Here is a 24,522-nt window from a genome sequence, read left to right on the forward strand (position 1 = left end):
CAATTATAATTTAAACATGAGTTCTTTCTGACTTCATACTAGTCTCTATTGGTACACCATCCTCGTTGCAGTGTTCTACTTGATCTCCTACTAAATTTGAACTTGCACTATATCTTTCCATTAATTCATCCAACTCTTCCCTAGTTAAGCATCCCTTCAAATAGTTATCAATACAATATGTTTTAGTATTCCTCAATTCCGCAAACTGCATATGGTGAGACACCTTCATAGCCTATACTTTAAAGGAATAATGCTTTCAATTACCATTCAACAGTGGAATTTCTGATTCCAGCTAGAAAATCTAACACACAACAAAAGTTTCACTAAACATACATATATTCATAATTCTAGACTCTACATATGATCACATAATGGCTATGGTGCCTTTGACACTCTGATCGAAATCTCAGATAACCTTTTATCTATCATAAAGCAAAAGAAATCAATTAATCTAACCATTACCAAGGCTGATGTTAATTTTTCCCAGTAAAACATACCTTCATCTTTCATAGGATACCATCTTAAATTATTCTTCGGTTCTATTGTCACAGGTCCCTCCTATTGTTGCATTTCTTAATTATCATTCAGAGACATGGTATGTGTCAAAAATTTGTTATTGAATGCAAGATGTAGATAAAATTTCTAGCGTTGATTTCAACAACGATATATAGATGCTACAATCAGGAACAATAAAACATAAATTATAAAAAGTAAATGAAATATAAAACAAAATATATCCTCTTTGTTGTATATGAAAACAATATATTGTAGACAAGTTTCGGCAAGATATAATCAACAAAAGGATCTGGTCCCAACAGTCAACAAAACCACAACCCCCCCCCCCCCCCCAAAAAAAAAAAAAAAAGGAGCCAAAGAGCTAAATTCTATTATTTTTACATTTCTTTATATGTTAGCATTCAGTTAAAAATACCTTAAAGTAATGTCAACAATGATTCATATGTTGATAACTTGAAGCAATGCCTTCAATAATTCAAATACTGATACAGTGAAGCATGAAATTAATTTTTCCAAGTCCTACTCATAAAAAGAGCATTATATGCATGCACCACAATGCACATACGAGCATAACAATATGTAGCTAATAATCAGTCAACAGTAGCATGAACTTACAAAATAACCACTTACTTCAAGTTTGGGAATATTTATGCAACCCAACTTGAGAACTATCTCAAACCCGAAACCCAGAAGGAAACATGCCACAATATACTTCAATAATACATCTCAAAAAGTCACATTACGGCAATTTTTATAAAAGCTATCTATTCGCAAAAGCCTTAACATAAACTAGTTTTAAGGAAAAGATGACAAACATATTCTAGGAGTGAAGAGATTGATTAAAAAGAAGTGTAAAGAAGATAGAAAATGAAGAAATTGCATACTAGACAAATTGCCAAATGGAACGCCTATTCACACTCTGTAGCATCTAAACTTTATACCCAAAAGCTGCATTTGACCAAACAATTTTCGGTCCTCCTTTCCATGACCATTCAGCGTGCATTCCACTCTTATTTCATTCCATGAAACAACATCTTGAGCAAACATTCTTTGAAAATATAAGTGCCTTCTGTGTTTTCCCTAGGATTCAAAATGTTGTAAAGATAAAAATATGGGATCCCTTTCAAGCAAAAAAGTAATGCAAATCAAGCATCCCTATCAAGAAAAATAGAATCAACACTAAGAAATTTCACTTTATAGCCACTCCATGATGATATACAACACTAAATGGCAGCCTTCCCACCCACTTCTTTGTCTCGCATATACAAAGACAAGAATAAGGTAGTTGATGGTTTTTCAAAAATGCATTTGGATTAGAGTAGCGTGCTTGAACCATTTCAGTTTCTCAGCATGGGCATACAAATTATTTCATTCATGAACATTAGCTATAAAAATTTCTCTACAGAGAGATACTATGACTTATACAATGATGTATTTTTGTTCTTAAAGCCATGAAAAGTTTGTTTTCTGTCGTTGATATAGCTCACAAGTTTTATGATAGTCAACAAATTTCAGAGCCTTCTTTTGAAAGGTCTAATATATTTCCTTTTAATTAAAGAAACAACATTTTATTTTTTTAATTAGCTCACTGATATGTAAGCCATGTATGCAAATTTGTCATGAGCCAAATGTGATACCTCTCACCCAAAGTTAAGGAGGTTATAGATTCAACTCTCTTGATCCCCTAGAAGTTAAGTACCCTAATTAGCACCACTTCTTTACCAAATTTAGCATCCATTAATTGTGGAAAAGTACTTGAATGGTTTTATAAAAGGTGTTTTCCTAAGAAAAAATACTCATGAGGTTTAAAGAAAACAAATGTGTGTATATGTATCTAGATGGGTAGATAGGTAGGTAGGTAGATAGATAATATTGTTTTGTAACCCAATGGTGAGTTCAAGTGATTTTTCATACCATTCCAAAGCCATAATGACAACAAATATCACATGGTATAATCCACTTGGGTCCCTTTAGGGTTGGCACATGTCTACTAACAGTAGAGCACCATTCATAGAATGTGGAGAAACTGTTGGGGTGTTTCCCCAACAAATTTGTATATGGAGAAAATGATATTATCATCATTTATATCAATACTTAAAGAAGATTTTTATCAACAAAGAAAGGGTGAAATAACACTCTATTGTTCTCTTAATTAGGCTTATATTGGAGAACCTACAGGCAATGTTACACATGCTTGGAACCGGTTATTACATTTGGGAGTATAAAAGGCTTATGTGTATTGTTGCTTGTCCCGTCTTTTGGTAATACATCTAGTATAGATCCAATGCTCTTGTGATTTATCACTAGCATAATCCCAAGTGGCTCTTTATGGTGAGAGGATGAAATGGACAACGCCCTCCATGTATGCCTTAATGTCACAATATGGAGCATTACTCTGTAGTACAACTACAATCTATCTTAGAGTTCTCGCATATATTGAAGGCATTCCTGAGTTTGGTTCTCATCATCAAGATCCTGACTTGCAACTAATAGAATGCAATGTCACAACATGTTTGCATTATGCATTTAAAAAAATGGCTGAAAATAGTATATATATATATATATAGATATCGCAAATAGTATAGCAATGGAACATTGTTTGTCTTTTCTGCAACCCTCTCTGTTGTAGTTGGAATATTAAGTGTTTGACTTCTTAAAAAAATACAATATATGACTTTCGATCATATCGAGCAATAAATTGCAAGTGAAAACTACTGCAATATCTCTTTGCATTATTTATTTTTCATTCAATTTTTCTTATTGATTGAAAATGTGCGCTGATTGTACTTTTTGTTTGCAGTGAAAAACAAAAATTGAAGAATAAACTATAAAGCAACAATATCAATTGGTAAGTGGGTATGAATTTTGAAAAATATTTGTTTTGGGATCTCTGATCTCTATCCTCATATCTTCACTCAATCCAAAAGGAAGAGCATATATAATTTGAACTTAAATAGGAATGCAAGGACTTACAGATATAATCATAAACACAAATATTTAGTAGAAAAACACTTCATTTCATTAATAAAAAAATGTTGAACGATGGTATCTTATCTTTGAGAAGAGATGCGGCAGCTAGGTGCCTCTCAACTGAGTTAAAATGCGGCTCAAGGGCCTTTTTATTATTGAACAATAAGAGAAAAACCTAAAGAACCAAAACCCTAACCTGAGGAGATGTAACACCAACATTTTATGGGCCGCAACGCGGTTAGTTGGGCAGTGAACTCCTCGCGGTCATAACTTGGTCATATTATCTCCATCTGAAGCATATAATACCTCATTTGAAAGATCTCTCCAGGGAATAGTGTTCTTGTCATGATCGCATTAAGAATATTTGATTGATATTATCAAAAAAAACATCATTTAGGGCTTCAAAGTGGCTCCAAAGGTTCACAACCTGAAAAATTGCCAAAAATAGTAAATTATGATAAAATTAAGGAGACAGATGAAACTGACTGGGAGGTATAGGTGGAATAGGTGAGTGGCAACCAATATCAACCTGGACATTCCTCCCTCCTTAGGAAGCAATGATCCCCATTGCATGTAGAGACTCCATGAGGTGAAGAAATTTTTGTTAAACCTTATCCCTAGTGAACCACTTGCCCTAGTGAAGTAGTTGGCCTTCTTTGAAAACTCGATATAGTTGTATCCTCTATTACCGAGTGTTTTGGCCTGTTCCATGCTATCAAAGTTGAGCTTTTTTGGTGTGAGATGTTTTGCAATATCAGATGTGTCAAACAATGGTGGAAAGTATGGCTAAAGGTGATCTACATTGAACTCTTGGTGCAAGCCAAGGAACGATGGAATGTTGAGCTTGAAGGCATTGTCATCGATGACCTTGGTGATGGTGTATGGCCCATATCAAAGCAGGAAAGGCTTGTAGTGGGGTCCAGCAAGACGCTCCTTCTGCAAATGAAGCAAAACTTTGTTGCCAACCTGGAACTTGTGCGACACTCGATGTTGATCAAAGCATTTCTAGTACTTAGAGTTGACTCTGTCCAATATATCATGGACCTATTGGCTGATGTGTTGAATGAATTGAGTCTATCCAATGTATCATGGACCTATTGGCTGACGTGTTGAATGCACTCAATGAAGCTATTATCCATTTCAGCTTCAGACTACACATGATTTGAATCTACTTGAGTGCCTACAAATGGTATGGCCACATCAATGGGGCATAATGGATGAAATCAAATCACTATCTGAAAGGGGATGTGGATTATTGAGCGTCTCAACATGAGGCTATAGGGATTGATGAAATGCCAACTAAAGATGTACGAGGGAGGGAGTCTTCAAAAGCCAGTGCATCTTCCACTCCCACAGGAGGAGATCGAGAAGAGATGCTCAATGAAGATGATGAAACATAAATCTAAGAAGAATCAAACTGTGTAGAGAAGGTACCTTTGTTTGTATTATCAATACCAGAATGATGGTGATGTTGCGGCATGTTAAAGGGAGGAAAGCGACCCACATAAGTATTATGGTATGATATCCTACTACAAAGGAATCTATTCATCAAATGGTCAATTTAATGGTAGAAAAGGCATTTGAAGGGGATGCCCTGATATTCTAGTCATTTCCAAATCCATAGTGAACCCCCAGCCAAATCCAAATTTTCTGGAAGGACCCCATAGAATCAAACCTCTACCAAAATCCAAGACACCATTTTGTCATGTGTACCCATAACCTTGAGATCTAAATATATGAACTTGCCAATGGAATTCCTGATTTCTGTAAAAAAAACTTCTAGTCCAAAATTTGAGCAGAAGCCCCAATAATTTAACCCACAAAACGTTGTTTTTAGAGTATCCAACAGGTGGAAGTGAACACCATTCAATTAAGCATTTTTATCTCAGCAGAAAATACATGAACTCGTTGGCCATCAATGGTCCTCTTAAAAGTACCACTCTAACCACCACATAGAGCATAGTTCATACCACAACCAGGAATACCATGGCTAGATATAGTTAAACACCTAATGCCTTAGAGTTTGTATTTCTAGTTTAAAGATTCACATGCTGACAATACCATCCTCCAAAATAATTCATTAAAATACCATATCAATCTTGGTGAACTGCTACCTGCAATGTAATGTTGACATGCAAATTTTAAGATACCCAGTATAATCGACTGTAACAATACTGCAGTAAACAAAGATAAAAATAAAATAGAGAAAGAAATAGTTGGATTACCCTACAATATTTGTAAACACAAATATTATTTGAGGGAGAAGATTTTGGCAATCTACAAATATTGCGCAAAAGAGATTCCTCTTCTGGTGAGCTAGATGACACATGGTAAGAATCAAAATGCATATCCAATGGAACTTTTGCAACAAGGGGTTGAGACATTGCCTCTTTAGCCCACAAGATTGTCTCAGAAGAAGAGCTTAGGCATCCAACACTAATGTTCCATTTGATATGTTTCTCAAGTGATACATTCATTAGTTGTGATGTAGAAAATATGCTAGAAAAATAAAGTTTCACATTATTCCACTCATCCAAGTGTAAGAGCTTACAAGGAAATTTAATTTGGCGTGGACTATTCTCTTGAATTTCATCTCCAATTCCATCCTTCCTGGATGACCTAATCCTTGGAGAAGTTTCGGATACTACCATGGTTGTAGCCAAGATAGCTTGTGCCTCCTTATGTCTCCTCTCTTTCCTACCCTGTTTCTTAGCTTCTCCTTCTTGATTGAGTTAATATTTCACCAACAATGCATCACATCTTTGCTTCCACAATTCTTGATGCTATTTAGACAAATTCATTATCACCCTCAGAATTAAATTCTCTGCAAATATATTCATGGCAATATTATTATCAAAACAAACACTAAAAGAGATATTAAATCAAGATATTCACTCATATATAAAACAATGGATGCAAAGGGTCCAACAAGAACGAGAGTGGTTTTTCCTTGCATTTTCAAGCATGTTGTTTTGCAAGAATATAATTTATCCTTCTAATTCATCTTTTGGTGCCATACCTAAAATTTTGATATTCCCTACGTCAGAAAATTTCTTTCATTGAGAATATTTTGAGATCACTTTAGTATTGGAAAAGATAAAAGAAATAGTCTTTTGCATGGCATATGGTATTCCAACAATGTAATTTTCTTTGGTTACTCCACCTCCTGGTTGTTCTGCTCCAAAAAAGCCAAGATAGAAAAAATTAGCAAGAAAACATGTAAAACATGATATTGTTAAAAAAAAAGAAATAGTAGGAGAAAGAAATGTAGACTCTACTAGTGCAGTACGTTCTTTGGTCTCCTTTATGAAAGGACCAAACCCCTTTGAAGTTTCAATATCTCCTATGTATGTAGGGATACACAAGGAACTCGGGTGCATTCTTGCCACATCTGCATCTTCGAGATACAAATTTCAGCGTCTCTAAAGTAATCTCTTATTCTCCATGAATCAGTGGGAAAAAATACCAAAGACTTACATTTACATTAAAATATAGAACAATAATAGTTGAGGACGACGTAACACGTAGCTACAAAATCTCCAGCAAACTCAATTATCATTTAAACATGAGTGATTTCTTATTTCATACTAGTCTCTATTGGTACACCATCCTCATTACAATGTTCTACTTGATCTCCTACTAAATTTGAACTTGCATTATATCTTTCCATTAATTCATCCAACTCTTCCCCAATTAGGCATACCTTCAAATAAATATCAATACAATATGTTTTAGTATTTCTCGATTGTGCAAGCTCCATATGGTGAGACAACTTCATATCATGTACTTTGAAGGAATCACGCCTTCAATTACCATTCAACAATTGAATTGTTTATTCCATCTAGAACATCTAACACACAACAAAATCTTCACGAAACATACTCATATTCATAATTCTAGACTCTACATATGATCACCCAATAGCTATGGTGCCTTTGACACTCTGATCAAAATCTCGGATAACTTGTTATCTATCATAAAGAAAAAGAAATTTATTAATTTAACCATTACCGAGGTTGATGTTATTTTTTTCCAGTAAAACATACCTTGAGCTTCAGTAGGATACCATTTTAAATTATTCTTTGGTTCTATTGTTGTAGTTCCCTCTTATCTTTGCATTTCCTTATTATCATCCAGAGAAATGGTATGTCTCAAAAATTTGTTATTGCATGCAAGATGAAGACAAAATTTTTGGCGTTGAAATTTACGAAACCCAAGTAAATACCTAAGAAAGTTTGTAATTTATGAGTTCAACAATGATATATAGATGCTACAAACAAGAACAATAAAACATAGATGATAAAAAGTAAATGAAATGTAAAACAAAATATATCCTCTTTGATGTATATGAAAACAATATATTGCAGACAAGTTTTGGCAAGATATAAGCAACAAAAGAATCTGGTCCCAACAATCAGCATAACCCCCCCCCCCCCAAGAGCCAAAGAGCTAAATTCTGTTATTTTTACATTCCTTCATACATTAGTATTTAGTTAAAAAACCTTAAAGCAATGTCAACAATGATTCAAATGACGATAACTTGAAGCAATGTCTTCAATAATTAAAATACTCATATTATGGTCCATGAAATTAAGTGTGGCAAGTCCTACTTATAAAAATAACATTGTATGCACGCACCACAATGCACATCCTACTATAACAATATGTAGCTAATAATCAGTAAACAATAGTATGAGCCTACAAAATAACCACCTACTTCAAGTATGGGAATATTTATGGAACCCAACTTTAAAACTATCTCAAACCCGAAGTCCAGAAGGAAACATGCCACAACATACTTCAATAATACATCTCAAAAAGTCACATTATGATAATTTTTTTAAATCCTATCTATTCCCAAAAGCCTTAACATAAACTAGTTCTAAGGAAAATATGACAAACATATTCTAGGAGTGAAGATATTGATTAAAAATAAGTGTAAAGAGGATAGAAAATGAAGAAACTGTATACTAGAGAAATCACCAAACAGAACACCTATTCACACTTTGTAGCGTCCAAACTTTATACCGAAAAGCCGGATCTAACCAAATAGATTTGGGTCCTCCTTTCCATGACCATTGAATGTGCATCCCACTCTTATTTCATTACATGAAACAACATCTTGAGCAAACATTCTTTGTAAATAGAAGTGCCTACTCTGTTTCTCCCAGGATTCAAAATGTTGTAATGATAAAAATGCGACATCCCTTTCAAGAAAAAAGGTAATGGAAATCAAACATCCCTATCAAGAAAAACATAATTATCACTAAGAAACTTCACTTTATAGCCACTCCATGATGATATACAACACTAAATGGCAACCTTCCCACACACTTCTTTGTCTCACATATACAGGGACATGAACAAGGTAGTCGATGACATTTCAAAAAGGCGTTGGGGTTGGAGTAGGGTGCTTGAGCTATTTCAGTTTATCAGCCCAGGCATACAAATGATTTCATTCATGAACATTAGCTATAAAAATTTCTCTATGGAGAGATACTATGACTTATACAATGATGTATTTTTGTTTTTTAAAGCCATGAAAAGTTTGTTTTCTGTCGTTGATATAGCTCACAAGTTTTGTGATAGTCGACAAATTTTAGAGCCTTCTTTTGGAAGGTCTAATATATGTCCTTTTAATTAAAGAAACAACATTTATTTTCTAATTATCTCATTGATATGTAAGCCATGTATGCAAATCTGTCATGAGACAAATGAGATACCTCTAACCAAAAGTTAAGGAGGTTATAGATTCAACTCTCTCGATCCCTTGGCAGTTAAGTACCCTAATTAGTCACACTTCTTTACCGAATTTACCAGCCATGGATCATGGAAAAGTACTTGAGTGGTTTTTCAAAAGGTGTTTTCCTAAGAAACAATACTCATGAGGTTTAAAGAAAACAAATATGTGTATATATATCTAGTGATCCAAAATTGATTTTGGATAGACTCCTAAGTCTAGGTGTTCCTCACTGAGGAAAATGAAAGTCCAAGGAAGTTCCTGGAAATAGCACCATCGCAAAGATCTTTCCTTTCTGAATCTGCTGCAACTTGAATGGGCAAAAATGGACTTAGGTTGCAAAAGTTTTGCAGAAAAAATATGCCCATGATTCTTTGGAAAAGGAGGCAAATCTTCAAAAAATTATGGCCTAAAAGGCTTTATGAAGAAAATCACATCGGAGGAGGTCCAAGGTGAACTTAAGAGAATAGGGGAAGCACCCCCGATCATTGATTCCTGACATATCGGGTCAGAGGGAGGCAGGCGTTGTTGCATAAGGACCGGGATGAGTGATATGTAGATCACCAATGTCGACGGATTATAATCGGCGACAACATAAGGCAAAGGATGGACATCGCACTGAGCGATACTGCGAACACCGATATCGGTGAATCACAATCAGCATTGTCATAGGCCATACCATATGTAAAGACCTCGAGGTTATGCGATATGCGATTTCGACAAGTCACATCGCAATATCACATCGGAGCTACACAACGGAGCGGGACTACATATATATGTGCGATGCGATAGCCGGACCCAACAAGGCTATAGGTGATATTTAATATATTTTGAGATCTTCCAAAGCGATAGTTTTCTATGTATTTTCGCATATTTCATTTAATAAATGGAAAGCGAAGGGAAGCACCGATGTGATGAAACTGGACCCAAAAGGGTCTGTAAGTGCCAATGTATAGAATTTCAAGTCCGTCTAAAGCCATTTTGTGGGATTTTTCAATGTTTTAATGTACTTTTGAAATAGAAAGGAAATCACGAAATAGGAAGGATTTTGGGTCGGCCGTCAGCGGTAAATTATTTTGGCCAGCTCTTCCTGATCCCATACATTGGTTGCCACGTGTCCAGGCCCTGGGGAGAGAAAACCACCCTTATCGGGCAGTTAACCCCCGTACAAAAGAGCCGCTCGAAATGAACCACCACCGCTGGATCTAGATCTCCCAGATCAATGGTGGGGATGCGATAGACGACATAAAGGTAGACTCAATAAGAGTTCTAAGGCAGAATTGATAACATTTCAAATCTGATAAAGGAAAGTTTGGCAATTTTTCACAGTTTTTAGTGTATTTCTCTGTGAACACAGAGAACGACCATCTTTGGTATTTCAAGGGCACCGATGGTCCATTCCATTATGGAACGGGTGGCCACCATCCCTAAAGGCATTTAGCAATAATTGCTAACAATCAGAGGGGGATTCTAGCGGACAGAGGCCAGGGGACAGAGAGCTCAAGAAGAGGAAACGAATGGACAGTGCCAGTTGGCTTAAAAGGCATGAATGTCAGAGACATAAATTTTTTTGTTGGAGATTTTGCTGAAACTAAGAATAAGCATAAATCAAAGCCAAAGTACGAAGCTAAGGTGTAAGAGAGTAGCGTGAAAAGGCAGCAGCAAAACAAGCAGCGTAGAAAGCAAAAACGGAAGCGCATGTGTCCAAGGGAGTCACTTGGAGTTCAAGTGGAAAGCCAGAGGGTTGTAAACTGACAGAGAGCCGAAGAAGCTAGAGCCAAGAGCCAGATTCGGAGCCAGAGTTAGAGCCAGAGCCAAGAGCCAGAGCTAAGAGCCATAGCGAGAGTCAAGAGCCAGAACGCCGAGAGCTTCAAGAGTTTGGGACACAACGGTATCTAAACCCATTATTTCTATGTAAAATAGTGGAGTTGAGCAAAGAGCTTGTAAAAAGGACTTTTCCATAATCCTAGAGAGCCTAGTTGAGTTGACTATTGCTCATGGAGATGTAGCCCAAGAGTTTGGCGTGAAATCATAATTAAATTGTTGTTCTGTGTGTTTGGTTTATTACTGCATTAGTTATTATTGTATGTATTTACATATTAGCATACACAACAGATTTTAAAGCATATAAACAGTCAACAAAAAAAATGAGCATACAACAATTTCAAGCATATTTTTAATTCCACATTGGTTAATCAATAAGACTTGGGAATATTTAAGCTTTGGAAGTGGGAGAGGTTCTTGTAAGTTATACAAGAAGCCTAATAGCCCCATTTTTAGATCAGGTGGTATCAGAGCCTAAGTTTGGTTAACCCCACCTTCAAAGAAGCTTATATTAGAATGGTTGATTGAAAAAACAAAAACTGTTTGTTTGAAAGGTGTTTGAACAACAAGAGGCTAATCGTATGCTTACTTTGCAGACTGACTACTTTCTGAGTTTACAGAGGTGAACAAAAAGTTCTTGATACCTCAGTATAGGAAGGACAAGAAGGAAGAAGTGTTGAAGGCATTATTCTATTCCAAAGGACCTCAAAGCAATCCTTGAAGCACAAGAGGTTTATTGCAAAAGGTTGCTTAATAAAACACTTTATTAATCTTGTTTGAAGTTCTTTTGTTCATTTGCATAATGACAACTTCTACAAGTGAATCCTCAAATTCCTCCTTCATCACAAGTCTCTATGATGGACACTTCAAGAAAGACTTGTTCATCATGATGGACAAGGTGAAATAAATGTATGAGGATAGAATAAAGAGTAGCATACTTAGAGAGCAGTTGAATTCCATGAAGGAAGAGAAGCAGTTTCTTTCTGACAGACAACAGGAAATGGAGAGGCAACTTCATATTGCAAATATGAACTTGAAGAGGATGCATGAGTTAGAGTCGCAAATTTTTGTTGCCAAAGAAGCCTTGGTCAAGTATTATCTTAAAGAAGAGGTAAAACATTCCATTTTTTCTTCAAATTCTTCTAAGAATGCTTATATTGGTTATTTTGAAGAACATACTAGAGGCATAGGTTCCAAGATAATGTCCAAGATGGGCTATCAAGGAAAGGGCTTGGGAAAGCATGCACAAGGTATTGCTGAACTAATAATGGTTGAGGAAAGGCCTAAGTATTTAGGTCTTGGCTATGAACAAGCTTATGGAGAAAGTTCCAAATCTTCCATGAAGACCATTAAAGCAACTCCAAGAAGGATTTGCATTGCAGGTCTTCAAGAGCATGAAGGTTATATTCAGGAGGAATGCAATAGTTTGAAACATCATTTGTAGGATGCAGGTGTTTAGAAGCACACACTTGAACCAGATGTTGAAAAATCTGCAACAAGAAATGCTAAATTTAGAATGTGCTAAAAATAGACCTACTAAAAATAGCATGTCTAAAAATAGTAGTTTGGCCAGTAAGGTCATTGGCTACATTGGGTGAGAGGTGGAACTGCTAAAAATAGAAAGTTCTAAAAATAGCATTTCTGGGTCCCTTCCTATTTATAGCAGTCCCTAGTCTATCTATAGGAAGTAAAATTAATTTTGTTCTTAACAGCATTTGGAAATATTAATTAGTTAATTTAGTTGAGTTAATTAGTTAAGAAAATTTGAATTTGAAGTCTTTGTGAGCATGCACATGAGTTGTCCCACTGATTGAGGAATTTATCCTTAATTTCCTCCACTAATTGAGGGAATAAGGATGAGTTCTATATTTAGAGAATCAGTTGACTTAGTTCTAACAAGTCAAGTCCAGTTAGATTATTTAACAAGTTGTTAAAATAATAAAATATAGTTTGTTAATGCTTGCGTGCATGTGACAAATATTATTTTAGATAATTGAGAATTCACTCATGGATAACTGTTGCATGTTAGTTTTGTCAGAGACCCAGTTGAGATTAGATGTGGGACAATGTACTATCGTATGCTTGGATATTTCTATTAGGTATTCCTTCCATGGGGAAGGATCTATTATAGGAGATTGGAGGACTTGTGGCCTATATATTGAGGCCTAGGTAGTCCATGATTTTCATCTTCTGATTGAAGATCATCGAGATCTTCTGATTACTGAGAGAGCAAGACAGCTATTGAGCTTAGTCTTTTTTGTATGTTTTTGAGGATCTCCACTTGATTGATAGTACAGAGTTGGGGTTTTATGCTGGTGCTTTCGCCTGGTTATATCTTCTATGTTATGTGTGTTTGATTTCTCCATATCAGTTATATGTTTTCTTATTGATGTTGCTCATGAATTCGATTATGCTTCCGCTTAATGTTTTGTAGAAGTAAAACAAGTATTATGCTTTAGACATTGCATATATCGGTTTAATCTATAGGTGAAATTTCTACATCGTATCAGATCTAGGTGATTTGTAGAAGAATTCTAGAAAATTCTACATGGTATCAGAGCACAGGTGATCAAGGAGAGAACTATATACTGAGAGGAGATTTCAAAGTTTTGAGTTTTGAGCCAAGAGTTTGTAGAGCAGACCTAAAAATTTCTATACAAAATTTTCATAAACAAATAGAAGATTTTGGATTCCTTGGAGAAAAATACCCAAAATCAAAAAAAAAATCGGCTAAATCGGTGTTTGGATGAGGGAGATATCGCTAATTTAAAATTAGCTCTTTTTCTAGAAAATTTTGTGACGGTAAGAAGGTGGAAATAGATTGGTGTGTTAGCCAAGGACCTGTATGCACTTGAGGTACAAGATGCATGCAAAGCCTTGAGGAGCAAGGCAAAGGTTAGATACTTGGTGGTTGAGAGGGAGGGTATATTACCTCTCAACATGCATAGGTAGAAGAAGTCTCAGAAAATTGTGGAGGAGCCACGATTGGTGCAGCAGCTTTAGGAGGTTGTGGAGTAGCAACAACTAGAGAAGCTGAGAGGAGATCGAATAGAGACATCTACTCATGCAGAGACCTCCAGTAGGGGGAAGCTTCGAGCCAGGTGGGCTGAGGGATCACATGCAGCCATACCTCCAGGTACAGGGTGGGGTGATGTGGAGTGATCGTCCCAAGGAGGAGGGGCAAGATCCTTGAGGTACCCAACCTCTTAGATGAGACCTTTCTATAGAAGCCCTGATGTGGAGTAGCAGGAATTCATTGATTAGGTAGAGACAGATGTGGACGGAGTGCAAAGAGAGCAAGAGTGCAAGGAATCCCAAGACAGCGCATAGTTGGCTGCAACAATGCGAGAGGCACAAGTGTTTTGCATAGTGATAGGTGGCACAAAGAGGTGTGCAATGGTGCAAAATGCGTGGAGATGTTGTAGTAGCACATATGTCAGAGAGGGAGCACTATTCAGCAGCAGATAGAGCTTCAGCATCAGAGTATGTTCCTAGCCCAACAGAGGGTCAGTTGGGAGTGTTTTTGTTCCAGGTGTTGTTGGAGCCAGTGGACTGGGTATTTGTGTTACATGCAGAACATTCTAGAGTTACATGATCGGGTTTGAGAGGAAGCCTTTCTTGTTGAGAGTGAGTGTTGAAAAATGTGCAACAAGAAATGTTAAATTTAGAATGTGCTAAAAATAGACCTGCTAAAAATATCATGTTTAAAAAAAGCAGTTTGGCCAGTGAGGTCATTGGCCTCATTAGGTGACAGGTGAAACTGCTAAAAATAAAAAGTTCTAAAAATAAAATTTCTAGGTCCATTCCTATTTATAGCAGTCCCTAGTCTATGTATATGAAGTAAAATTAATATTGGTCTTAACAGCATTTGGAAATATTAATTAATTAATTCAGTTCTGTTAATTAGTTAAGGAAATTCAAATTTGAAGTCTTTGTGAGCATGCACATGAGTTGTCCCACTGATTGAGGAATTTATCCTTAATTTCCTCCACTGATTGAGGGAATGAGTATGCATTCTATAATGAGAGAATCAATTGACTTAGTTCTAACAAGTCAATTCCAATTAGATTATTTAACAAGTTGTTAAAATAATAAAATATAGTTTGTTAATGCTTGCGTGCATGTGACAACTATTATTTTAGATAACTGAGAATTCACTCATGGATAATTGTTGCATGTTAGTTCTGTCAGAGACCCAGTTGAGATTAGATGTGGGACAATGTACTATCAAATGATTGGATATTTCTTGTAAGTATTCCTTGCATGGGGAAGGATCTATTATAGGAGATTGGAGGACTTGTGGCCTATATATTGAGGCCTAGGTAGTCCATGATTTTCATCTTCTGATTGAAGATCATCGAGATCTTCTGATTACTGAGAGAGAAAGACAACTATTGAGCTTAGTCTTTTTTGTATGTTTTTGAGGATCTCCACTTGATTGATAGTACAGAGTTGGGGTTTTATGCTGGTGCTCTCGCCTGGTTATATCTTTTGTGTTATGTGTGTTTGATTTCTCCATATCAGTTATATGTGTTCTTATTGATGTTGCTGATGAATTCGATTATGCTTCCGCTTAATGCTTTATAGAAGTAGAACAAGTATTATCCTTTAGGGCATTTCATATATTGGTTTAATCTACAGGTGAAATTTCTACATGGTATCAGAGCACAGGTGATCAAGGAGAGCACTGTATACTAAGAGGAGATTTCGAAGTTTTGAGTTTTGAGCCAAGAGATTACAGAGCAGACCTGAAAATTTTTGTACAAAATTTTCATAAACAAATAGCAGCTTTGGATTCCTTGCAGAAAAATACCTGAAACTAAAAAAAAATTTAGCTAAATCGGTGTTTGGATGAGGGAGATATCGTTGATTTAAAATCAGCTCTTTCTCTAGAAAATTTTGTGACGGTGGGAAAGTGGAAATAGATTGGTGTGCTAGCCAAGAACCTATATGCACTTCAGGTACAAGATGCATGCAAAGCCTTGAGGAGCAAGGCAAAGGTTAGATACTTGGTGGTTGAGAGGGAGGGTATATTACCTCTCAACATGCATAGGTAGAAGAAGTCTCAGACAATTGTGGAGGAGCCACGATTGGTGCAGCAGCTTTAGGAGGTTGTGGAGTAGCCACAACTAGAGAAGTTGAGAGGAGATCGAATAGAGACATCTACTCATGTAGAGAACTCCAGTAGGAGGAAACTTCGAGCCAGGTGGGCTGAGGGATCACATGCAGCCATACCTCCAGGTAGTAGGTGGGGGAATGTGGAGTGATCATCGCAAGGAGGAGGGGCAGGATCCTTGAGGTAGCCAACCTCTTAGATGAGACCTTTCTACAGGAGCCTCGATGTGGAGCAGCAGGAATTGATTGATTGGGTAGAGACAGATGCGGATGGAGCGGCAGAGAGAGCGACAATGTAGGGAATCCCAAGACAGCGCATAGCTAGCAGGCTGCAACAATGCGAGAGACACAGGTGTTTTGCATAGTGATAGGTGGCACAGAGAGTTGTGCAATGGTGCAAGATGCATGGAGATATTGTAGTAGTGCATATGTCAGAGAGGGAGCACTTGTAAGTAGCAGATAAAGCTTCAGCATCAGAGTATGTTCCTAGCCCAACGGAGTGGTCAGTTGGGAGTGTTTTTGTTCCAGGTGTTGTTGGAGCTAGTGGAATGGGTAGTTGTGTTACATACAAAACATTCCAGATTTACGTGATTGGGTTCAAGAGGAAGCCTTTCCTGTTGAGAGGGAGTGTTGAAAAATGTGCAACAAGAAATGCTAAATTTACAATGTGCTAAAAATAGACATTCTAAAAATATCATGTCTAAAAATAGCATGTTTAAAAATAGTAGTTTGGCCAGTGAGGTCATTGGCCATATTGGGTGAGAGGTGAAACTGCTAAAAATAGAAAGTTCTAAAAATATCATTTCTCGGTCCCTTCCTATTTATAGCAGTCCCTAGTCTATCTATAGGAAGTGAAATTAATTTTGGTCTTAACGACATTTGGAAATATTAATTAATCAATTCAGTTGAGTTAATTAGTTAAGGAAATTCGAATTTGAAGTCTTTGTGAGCATGTACATGAGTTGTCCCACTGATTGAGGAATTTATCCTTAATTTCCTCCAATGATTGAGGGAATAAGTATGAGTTCTATAATGAGAGAATCAGTTGACTTAGTTCTAACAAGTCAAGTCCAGTTAGATTATTTAACAAGTTGTTAAAATAATAAAATATAGTTTGTTAATGCTTGCGTGCGTGCGACAACTATTATTTTAGATATCTGAGAATTCACTCATGGATAACTGTTGCATGTTAGTTCTGTCAGAGACCCAGTTGAGATTAGATGTGGGACAATGTACTATAAGATGCTTGGATATTTCTAGTAAGTATTCCTTGCATGGGGAAGGATCTATTATAGGAGATTGGAGGACTTTGGCCTATATATTGAAGCCTAGGTAGTCCATGATTTTCATCTTCTGATTGAAGATCATCAGGATATTTTGATTACAGAGGGAGCAGGATAGCTATTGAGCTTATTCTTTTTTGTATGTTGTTGAGGATCTCCACTTGATTGATAGTACAGAGTTGGGGTTTTATGATGGTGCCTTCACCTGGTTATATCTTCTGTGTTATGTGTGTTTGATTTCTCCATATCAGTTGTATGTGTTCTTCTTGTTGTTGCTCATTAATTCGATTATGCTTCCACTTAATGTTTTGTAGAAGTAGAACAAGTATTATGCTTTAGGACATTTTATATATTGGTTTAATCTATAGGTGGAATTTCTACATGGTATCAAAGCACAAGTGATCAAGGAGAGAATTGTATACTGAGAGGAGATTTAAAAGTTTTGAGTTTTGAGCCAAGCGTTTGCAGAGCAGACCTGAAAATTTTTGTACAAAATTTTCATAAATAAATAGCAGATTTGGATTCCTTCCTAAAAAATACCCAAAATCAAAAATAAAATTGGCTAAATCGGTGTTTGGATGAGGGAGATATCGCTGATTTAAAATCAGCTATTTTTCTAGAAAATTTCGTGATGGCAGGAAAGTGGAAATAGATTGGTGTGCTAGCCAAGAACCTGTATGCACTTGGGGTACAAGATGCATGCAAAGCCTTGATGAGCAAAGCAAAGGTTGGATACTTGGTGGTTGAGAGGGAGGGTATATTACCTCTCAACATGCATAGATAGAAGAAGTCTCAGACAACTGTGGAGGAGCCAGAATTGGTGCAGTAGCTTTAGGAGGTTGTGGATTAGCCACAATAGGAGAAGCCGAGAGGAGATCAAATAGAGACACCTACTCATGCAGAGACCTCCAGTAGGTGGAAGCTTCGAGCTAGGTGGGCTGACGGATCACATGCAGCGATACCTCCAGGTAGGAGGTGGGGCGATGTGGAGTGATCGTCCCAAGGAGGAGGGGCAGGATCCTTGATGTACCCAACCTCTTAGATGAGACCTTTCTATAGGAGCCCTGATGTGGAGTAGCAGGAATTGATTGATTGGGTGGAGACAAATACGGATGGAGTGGCAGAGAGAGCGATAGTGCAGGGAATCCCAAGACAGCACAAGCGAGCAAGATGCAACAATGTGAGAGGCACAAGTGTTTTTCACAATGATAGGTGGCACAGAGACATGTGCAATGGTGTGATATGCATGGAGATGGTGTAGTAGCGCATATGTTAGAGAGGGAGCACTTGTCAGCAACAGATAGAGCTTCAGCATCAGAGTATGTTCCTAGCCCAACAGAGTGGTCAGTTGGGAGTGTTTCTGTTCCAAGTGTTGTTGGAGCCAGTGGACCGGGTAGATGTGTTACATGGAGGAAATTCCAGAGTTACATGTTCGGGTTCGAGAGGAAGCCTTTCTTGTTGAGAGGGAGTGTTGAAAAATGTGCAACAAGAAATGCTAAATTTAGAATGTGCTAAAAATAGACTTGCTAAAAATAGGATGTTTAAAAATAGCAGTTTGGCTAGTGAGGTCATTGGCCACATTGGGTGAGAGGTGAAACTGCTAAAAATAGAAAGATCTAAGAATATCATTTCTGGGTCTCTTCCTATTTATAGCGGTCCCTAGTCTATCTATAGGAAGTAAAATTAATTTTGGTCTTAACAGCATTTGGAAATATTAATTAATTAATTTAGTTGAGTTAATTAGTTAAGGAAATTCGAATTTGAAGTCTTTGTGAGCATGCACATGAGTTGTCCCACTGATTGAGGAATTTATCCTTAATTTCCTCCACGAATTGAGGGAATAAATATGAGTTCTATAATGAGAGAATCAGTTGACTTAGTTCTAACTAGTCAGGTCCAGTTAGATTATTTTAACATGTTGTTAAAATAATAAAATATAGTTTGAAAATGCTTGCATGCATGTGACAACTATTATTTTAGATAATTGAGAATTCACTCATGCATAACTGTTGCATGTCAGTTTTTTCAGAGACCCAGTTGAGATCAGATGTGGGACAATGTATTATCAGATGCTTGGATATTTCTAGTAAGTATTCCTTGCATGGGGAAGGATCTATTATAGGAGATTGGAGGACTTGTGGCCTATATATTGAGGCCTAGGTATTCCATAATTTTATCTTCTGATTGAAGATCATTAGGATATTCTGATTACAGAGAGAGCAGGATAGTTGTTGAGCTGATTCTTTTTGTATGTTGTTGAGGATCTCCACTTGATTGATAATATAGATTTGGGGTTCAATGCTGATGCTTTCCCCTGGTTATAACTTCTGTGTTATGTGTGTTTGATTTCTCCATATCAGTTATATGTGTTCTTATTGATGTTGCTCATGAATTGGATTATGCTTCCGCTTGATGTTTTGTAGAAGTAGAACAAGTATCATGCTTTAGGACATTGCATATATCAATTTGTTCTACATGTGAAATTTCTACATGGTATTGAAGCTAGCTGATTTGTAGAAAAATTCCAGAAAATTCTACACCAGAGAGTTGTGAAAACTATAACAACCTTGAAGAGATTGATGGTGTTCGACAAGGAGCCACTTCTTCATTTGCTTCACCTCCTCATGAAGGCAATAAAGGTGAAAGAGGTAGGTATAAATCTGGTTGTAAACACATTCCTTTTTCTTTTGCAAAGCATGATAAATTTCGACATAGATATTGGAAAAGAATTGCATGTTCCTTATTTGGTTTGGATAACCATCATGTTTCTAGATGTTGGAAGAAAATGGCCACATACAGGAAACTTTTGAAGGAGAAGAAGCAAAAAGCCAAAAGTCTAGTGGACAAGGCAAATCATGCTGTCAAGTGGATGCACATGTTTTACACTTACTGTCATAAGCAAGGGAATCGTGCTAAAAGGTATTGCACTCTGAATCCAACAATGCTTCCACAAAAGCTGAAGAAAGTGGAAATAGAGTATGGCAGAAATGGAAAGGAAGATTCCATGAATGATGTGTCTTAGGATGATTCACATGTTGATGCTGATGTGAAGACAAAGGAAAGAACTTGGAACTAGATTGGTAAGAAATGGCTAGAGTTCTTTTCCAATTAAGGTTGCATGTCTATTGATGCATTTATTTGCATTTCTTTGTTGATGAGATGCAAGTTGTAGGAATTTTCCAAGATGGTGAATGGAAAAAAGTTGAGTAGGAGACTCACTTTGTTGCTGTAACATTATATTTCATTTTAGCTTCAAAAGTACAGTGTGCTTAAGTGAAAGTTGAAGGATGAAATGCATGCATGAGCATGATCTGCATGGACACAGGGATGTCAATGTTTTCCTTGTATTTGAACGTATATGTTTAATCAACTCGAAGGGTTGATTGCTTCATTGTAAACATGCATGTATTGCAATATTAACTTGGAAAAAAGTTGAATTGGTCTCCAAGATGGAGGTAGTGATGAAGTGTTTCATCTTTTGAAAAAGAGTCCTAATGGTCCTTTTCTACATTCTTGAATTGAAGGGTCATTTGTTTTAAAGGCATGTTTTGTGGGATTGTTATCCAGTCCATCATTTTTATACAGATGTAAGACATGGAGGTGTTCACAACATGTGAAATCTATTTCTTTTTTTGAAGTAGGAGTTTACGCCATCCAGTTGTTGTCTGTATTTCTGTTGTTGTTACCAGTTGCTGTTGACAGCTTGTCGAATAGGTACAAATGAAATTTTTGTGGAGTAGATGTATTTCACATTTGTTTGAGCCACCTTGGATCAATGATCAAGGCATGGAAGTTCAAACTACCTTTTGGGACCATCTAAGAAGGAGTTCTGTAGAAAGGCAAAGAAGAAGGCTGCTCTTCCCAAGAAGACCAGCCCATCCAAGAAACGAAGTGGTTAGAAACTTTGGTTCAGAGGCACTATGCAAGGCAAGTGTAGGGAGGCTAAAACAAGAGGATGAGTCACTCTCATTTACTATTTAGATTAGTATATCAATCTTTTGGAGACCAAAATTTCTTTAGTGGGAAGGTGTGATCCAAAATTTATTTTAGATAGACTCCTACGTCTAAGTTTTCCTCACTAAGGAAAATGAAAGTCCAAGAAAGTTCCTGGAAAGGGCCCCATTTCAGAGATATTTTCCTTTTGAATCTGCTGCAACTTGAATGGGAAAAGATGGATGTAGGATGCAAAATTTTTGGCAGAAAGAAGATGCCCTTGGTTCCTTGGAAAAAGAGCCAAATCTTTAAAAAAAAAGGCCTAAAAGGCTTTATGAAGAAAATCGCATCGGACGAGGTCCAAGGTGGACTTAAGTGGGTAGGGGAAGCACACCGAATTGCCAATCCCCAACATATCAGGTCAGAGGTAGACAAGCGATGTTCCATAAGGACCGAGCTGAGTGATATGCCGATTGTCGATATTGTCAAATTGCAATCAGCGATGGCATAAGGCAAAGGATGGACCCTACGCCGAGAGATATTGCAATCGCTAATATTGGTGGATCGTAATCGGCATTGGCATAAGCCATACCATAAGGAAAGACCTTGGGCTTATGAGATATGTGATTGCAACAAGTCACATCACAATATCACATCGGAGCTACAGAATGGAGTAAGGCTACATATATATGTGTGATGTGATAGACAGACCCGACGAGGCTATAGGTGATACTTGATATATTTTGAGATCCGTCAAACGACAATTTTCTATGTATTTTCACATATTTCATTTAATAAATGGAAACTGAAGAGAAACATTGATGTGATGAAACTAGCCCTGAATGGGTTTGTAAGTGCCGATGTATAGAATTTCAAGTCCGTCTAAAGCCATTTTGCAGGATTTTTCAATGCTTTAATGTATTTTTGAAATAGAAAGGAAATCACAAAACATGCAGGATTTAGGGTGGGCAATGGATGGTAAATGGTTTTGGCCAGGCTCTACACGAACCCATACATTGGCTACCACTTGTGCGGGCCCTGGATAGAGAAAACCGCCCGATAACCCTCATACGAAAGAGCCGCCTGAAATGAACCACCACCATTGGATCTAGATCTCCCAGATCGATGATGGGGATGTGATAGATGACATAAAGGTGGACTTGATAGTAGTTGTAAGGCGGAATTGGTAACATTTCAAATCTGATAAACGGAAGTTTGGCAATTTTTCACAGTTTTTAGTGTATTTCTCTATGAACACAGAGAATGACCATCTTTGGGATTTCAAGGGCATCGATGGTCCATTTCATTACAGAACAGGTGGCCACCATCCCTGAAGGCATTTGGCAATGATTGCTAACACTCAGAGGGGGATTGGAGTAGACAGAAACTGAGAGACAGAGAGCCCGAGAAGAGGAAACAAATGGAGAATGGCAGTTGTCTTAAAAGCCATGAATGTCGGAGATAGAAAGGTTGTTGTTGGAGTTGTTGTTGAAATTGAGCATAAGAAGAAAGCAAAGCCAAAGTAGGAAGCTAAGGCATTAGAGATTAGCGCGAAAAGGCAACAACAAAATAAGAAGCACAAAAAGAAAGAGCGGAAGCACATGTAGCCAAGGGAGTCACTTGAAGTTCAAGTGGAAATCAAAAGGGCTGTAAACTGACAGAGAGCCAAAGAAGCTACAGCCAAGAGCCAGAGTCAGAGCCAGAGCCAAGAGCCAGAGCCAAGAGCCAGAGTGAGAGCCGAGCACTTCAAGAGCTAGCGATAAAATGGTGTCTAAACTCATTGTTTCTGTGTAAAACAGTGGAGTTGAGCTAAGAGATTGTAAAAAGGACTTTGTCATAATCCCAGAGAGCTTAGCTGAGTTGACTAGAGCACATGGAGATGTAGCCCAAGAGTTTGGGGTGAAATCCTAATTAAATTGTTGTTCTGTGTATTTAGTTTAATGCTGCATCAGTTATTATTGTATGTATTTACATATCAGCATACGTAGCAGATTTTAAATCACATAAACAGTCAACCAAAAAAAAAATGTAAGCATACACCTACAATTTCAAGCATATTTTTAATTCTGCATTGGCTAATATCTAATACTTGGGAATATTTAAGCTTTGGAAGTGGGAGAGTTTCTTGTAAGTTATACAAGAAGCCTAAGATCCCCATTTTCAGATCATCTAGATAGGTAGATAGGTAGGTAGGTAGATAGATAACATTGTTTTTTAACCCCAATGGTGAGTTCAAGTGACTTTTCATACCATGTGAAAGCCATAATGACCACAAATATCACATGGTATAATCCACTTAGGTCCTTTTAAGGTTGGCACATGTCTACCAATAGCAGAGCACGATTCACAGAATGTGAAGAAACTGTTGGAGGGTTTCGCCAAGGAATTTGTATATGGAGAAAACGATATTATCATCGTTTATATAAATACTTAAAGAAGAGTTTTATCAACAAAAGAAAGGGTTAAATAACACTCTATTGTTCTCTTAATTAGGCTTATATTGGAGAACCTATAGGCAATTTTGCACATGCTTGGAACCTATTTTTACATTTGGGAGCATAAAAGGTTTATGTTTATTTTTGCTTTTCCTGTCTTTTGATAATGCAGCTAGTATAGATCCAATGCTCTAGTGAGTTATCACTAGAATAGTCCTAAGTGGCTCTTTATGGTGAGAGGATGAAATGGGCAATGCCCTCCATATATGCCTTAATGTCACAATATGGAGCATTTCTCTGTAGTACAACTACAATCTATCTGAGAGTTCTCACATATATTGAAGGCATCCCTGAGTTTGCTTCTCATCATTAAGATCCTAACATGCAACTAATAGAATTCAATTTTACAACATGTTTGCATTATGAATTTAAAAAAATGGCCGCAATATATATATATATATATATATATATATATATATATATATATATATATATATATAATGTAGATATAGATAGATAGATAGATAGATAGATAGATAGATATAGATATATATATATATATATATATATATATATATATATATATATATATATATATATATATATATATATATATATATATATATATATATATATATATTACAAACAATATAGCAATCGAACATTGTTTGTCTTTTCTACAACCCTCTCTATTGTAATGAAAATA

This window comes from Pinus tabuliformis, chromosome Q (genome assembly GCF_031772625.1).
Source record: "Pinus tabuliformis cultivar Carrire ecotype Pingquan chromosome Q, CPIR1, whole genome shotgun sequence".
Taxonomy (NCBI): Eukaryota; Viridiplantae; Streptophyta; class Pinopsida; order Pinales; family Pinaceae; genus Pinus; species Pinus tabuliformis.